The sequence below is a fragment of the Octopus sinensis genome, linkage group LG11 (assembly GCF_006345805.1).
Source record: "Octopus sinensis linkage group LG11, ASM634580v1, whole genome shotgun sequence".
Classification (NCBI taxonomy): Eukaryota; Metazoa; Mollusca; class Cephalopoda; order Octopoda; family Octopodidae; genus Octopus; species Octopus sinensis.
Genome location: NC_043007.1, coordinates 66780832 through 66785831, shown reverse-complemented (window position 1 = coordinate 66785831; position 5000 = coordinate 66780832). Strand labels below are relative to the sequence as shown.

At 31.4% G+C, this 5000-nt stretch overlaps 1 protein-coding gene across 2 annotated transcripts in view; it reads right to left on the bottom strand.

The window, feature by feature from the left end:
• LOC115217255 (insulinoma-associated protein 1a-like) overlaps positions 1-4992 on the bottom strand; it is an 11991-nt gene extending 6999 nt beyond the window's left edge. The window contains exon 1 of one of the 2 annotated variants that reach the window (XM_029786895.2): positions 4685-4992. The gene's annotated coding sequence lies outside the window, so the exon portion shown is untranslated. The remainder of the gene's footprint in view (positions 1-4684) is intronic. The other variant, XM_036507624.1, reaches the window with a different exon arrangement.
• Between the last annotated feature and the right edge of the window lie 8 nt (positions 4993-5000).

Below are 5000 nucleotides of genomic sequence, written 5' to 3'. Positions count from 1 at the left end.
AACATAGTAATAATAATAATAATAATAATAATAATAATAATAATAATAATAATAATGATTCAAAAAGACTTTGATTTCAAAACTATTGGCACGATTTGGTCGCTGGTGCCGTTATTGTTATGTTATTTCCTCTTTGCCGTGTTAATCTTCTCCGAACAAATATCTCTTCCCCCCTATCTCACCAATCACATTCCACGCCACTTCCAATACATTATTTCACATAAAAAAACAAAACTCCATGTTTGTTATTGTTGCCGTTGTTACGGTTTGTGTTGGTTTTACTGTTGTCGATATTGTAGTAGTTGTTATTGCGAACATATATCTGATTCGTGTTTATATTTGTTTGGCATGTTCGATCTTTTCGCTAGTTGATTAGGACATCACTTTATTATTATTATTATTGTTATTATTATTATTATTATTATTATTATTATTATATTATTATTATTATTATTATTGTTATTGCTATTATTATTGCTATTGTTATTGTTATTATTATTGTTATTGTTATTGTTATTGTTATTGTTATTATTATTATTATTATTATTATTATTATTATTATTATTATTATTATTATTATTATTATTATTATTGTTATTGTTTTTGTTCTGTGGCTGCTGTTATTTGGCAGAATCGTCAGAGGGTTCGGGAAAGAATGTGTTTTGCACTAATTGTCCCGACTCTTAACCTGAATTCAAATCCCGCTGATGTCAGCTTTCCTTTTCAATTTCCACCCCCAGGGGAATGATAAAAGTAAAGTTCCAGTCAAACACTAGAGTCGATGGCATCAACTAATTCCTTCACCAAAATTGCTGGCTTTGTGCCAAAAGTTGACAGAATCATAATTATCATTATTGCTCTGGTTGTTGTATTTGGGACACTAGGAATATGTACCTTCCCCATTTTATTTATTAATAATTAAAAAAAATTTTTTATTAATATATATATATAATACATATATACACATATATACACTCATATATATATATATATATATATATATATATATATATTGATTTATGTTGTCTATTTTACTTTAACGTGGGACTATGTAGTAGGAATTTCGAAACGATTGGATTTGTCTTGACATGCCTTCAGGGAAAGGAAATCTGATTTCTAACAGAGACACAAGGAGGCATACACACGCACGCGCGTGCGTACACACACATCAACACACATTAGGCAAGGAAAGGAACAGCCGGTATTTCATCACACTTACACCTCCCCGGTCCCTAGTACTTAATCGGTATTTATTTCACCGAAACCACCCTGTTACCCTCAGATGGATGACAAAGTCAAACATGGCGTGATCTGAACCCAGTAAAAAAAAGGAAACAAATCAAATATTGAATTTTTTATCAATTCGGCCGGTCCCGATAAAATTTTAATGTTTGAAAATACATGTGTATATATGCTTGTATGAGTGTATATGTATTTTTGTATGTATGAATGTACGCATGCCAATATGTATGTAAATATATATGTGTGGTCTGGATGTTTTGCGTTCTTGTCCCATTTTGTATTTTATTTTTATATATATATACATATATATATATATATATATATATATGTATATATGTGTGCGTATGCATATTTATATGAATGCATGTATGCATATATGTACACTCACACACATATATGTATGTGTTTATATGTATATATGAATGCTATATATATATATATATATATATATATATGTGTGTATATGTATGCGTGTATATATTTATGTATGTGTATATATATATGGGTGTATGTATGCATATATGTATTTATGTTCGATGCTTTAAATCACAGTTATACGTGCACCTACGTTGCAGAAATGTTTTGCGTAGGCTGACACTTGCTAAATACCATGGTGAGAGGCCGGGTATCGCAGCTCGCAAAATATCAATCAATAGTTAAAATGAACTAAAGGATGGGACGAATGAACCGGAAAAGGAAATTAATAAACACTAATAACATCAATAACAAAGACATTGAAAATTTAAGAGCAAAGCAAGGAAACGGAAGGAAAGAAGAATGAAGGAAAAAGAAGGAAGAAAGTGAAAGAGAAATATAAAAAAAAATGAAATGATGAAAGATAAATTGTTGGATTGACCGGAAAATATTATGAATCAACAATGAACGAATGAGCCTTGACATTGATCTCTTGATGTGCTAAAAACAGTAGTCAAATCTTCCTCCAATCACAACACTACTTACCGTCTAAACAAGAACAACAAAAAATGGGACATAAATATTGGATATTGTTGTTAAACAAAAAAAAAACAAAAAAAAAAACGGAGAACGGGGTGGTTACGGTTGGAATGCTTTTGTATATCGGTCCATTTGGCCCTCTACGGAACAACAGCAGCTGCTGCAACAACAACAACAACAACAACAACAACGAGAGGAATAAACAAGAACCGCAAAGTATAAGAAAACTTAAATTAGAATTCAAAAGTCTCACGCAACGAAAAATAGAATAAATAAATAAAAGAAAACACGCACGCACGGACATGTACATTCATACACACACAAACATTACAATACACACACACACACACAAACACCCACCTAAGCACGTAAACACAAGCGTGTACATACATATAATCAATATGTAATACGCCCTACCTACGTCTTATAAAAAGTTAAGGGACACATTGAGTGTATATCTGATTAAACGATGGCGTGGTCATGATTGGAGAGTCGTTAGTCATAGGTCTCTTGGTCGATAGCAATCAGTGTTGCCCCGGGTACTACACATACACACACGCTTACACACACACACAAATATATATAATTATATATGTATGAATATATATGTGCAAACGTAAATATTAGCGTATGCAAATAGTCACAGATTCCCACGTACGCACAAACATACATGCTTAAACATTATACGCACAAACCACTTACACACACACACACATAACTTAAAAGTTGGAATAAAGGCGGTGTTGATAGTAGCAGTCGTAGTAGTCGATGTTGTTGTCAGTAGTAAACAGTGAGAGAGCGAGTGAGTGTGATTGAGTGAGGAAAAAGAATGCGCTCAAAGTAAACAGTCGAGATATGTTAGGTGAAAGCGAAAATGAAAATGAAAATGAAAATGAGCGAACTGGCTAAGATGGAGTGAGTAGTGGTCGAAGTAGTAATAGTAGAGTGGGTAGAGCTAACAGCGTAATTACACACAGACACAACACACACACACACACACTGCTACATACCACACATACACACACACATGTATATGTGTGTGTGTGTTATATTATGTATATATATATAATATATATATATATATATATATATATAATAAGTATATATATATGTGTATATATGTTGTATATGTATATATATATACATACATATATACATATATATATATACATATATATATACATATATATATACATATATATATACATATATATATTACATATATATATACATAATACATATATATATTTGTATATATGTATATATGTATACATATACATATATATATTATGTTATCATATATACATATTATATATATATAGATATACACATATATACATATGTATTTACATATATATAATATATATATATATATATATATATATATATACACCATATATACATATGTATATATATATTATATGTAGAAAAATACAAACTAGGACAAGAACATATATATATACATATATATATATATATATGTACACACAGACACGCCAGGCATGCATAGTGAAGTTATGTAAAGTCCCTCGTGCGCGGATTGTTGTTGTTGTTGTTGCTGCTGCTGGTGCTGCTGCTGAAGTTGTTTACTGAATTTTCATCCATACGTAGTCCTTAGCAATTTCATCCGTATGACTTCCATTTTGTTTTCATTCTTTTCTCATTATCTTTCTTCTTCATATCCGTTGTTGTTTGTGTTGAAGTCGATATCATTTGTTGTTTAACTTCCTCCAGGTTAGCTCAGCGATGAGCAAACGTATACACAAAGGCTTTCCAACCGTAGCCATCCCGTCTTCATTTTGTTTCTTTTCTCAAGTACGGCTACAATATCCAAATGAGTCCTTCTACTTTTAGAGGACTTGTGAACAGAGGGAGATTTAGCTACTATTTTTTGCAAGTCCAACGACCATATAGGCGCTCCTTTGATTGTCGTGTATCTTATCCATTAATTTTTTGTGCGTTTTATAGGCTTTTTTTTGTTACAATTTTCCTCATATATTTCTCATAATTTGTTTTCGTTTGTTATATTCCGTGATGTTATCCAATTGTGATGAAAACTTGCTTGTTTTGTGTGTGTGTTTGTGTGTGTGTGTGTGTGTGTGTGAGTGTGTATGTGTATAATTCTCTTAAGTATACATCGGTATGTATGTATAAAATATGTATGTGTATAGATATCCGTAGACAAACTTATGTATGTATGTAGGTATGTATGTATGTATGTATGTGTGTGTGTATGCATGCATGCATGCATGCATGTATGTAAGTATGTAAGTATGTATGTATGCATGTATAGTTATGCATTAGACGCACATAAACAATTGTAAATAAATTAAGTGCAATATTAAAGGTTTACGATATGGACATTCATACATACATTCATACCCACTTTACATACATACATGCATATATATATGTATATATATATATATGTATGTATGTATGTATTATCAATCGCGACACAATATCAATAATTTCAAGGTTGGCTTACGGGAGAAGGCAGGATGCTGCTGGAGGGACAAAATAAATGGTGATTGTGATATGAAACTCAGTTATTATAAAGAAAATATTGCAAAAAAAAAAAAAATGAAAAAATGATATACACACAGACAACAGTATGTCGCCGCAATGGTATTGTAAATGCCCGTTTGTGAGTATGTATTTATGTATGCATGTGCGTTGGTGTTGTCGTTTTTCTGTTTTTGTTTTTGTTCTTTTTTGCAAGCAGCTTGTTTGAAAAAATCTTGCACGAGTTCTGGCTAGGCGACACAAACACGCGACATTTTATACGTCGGCCGCCATACCCC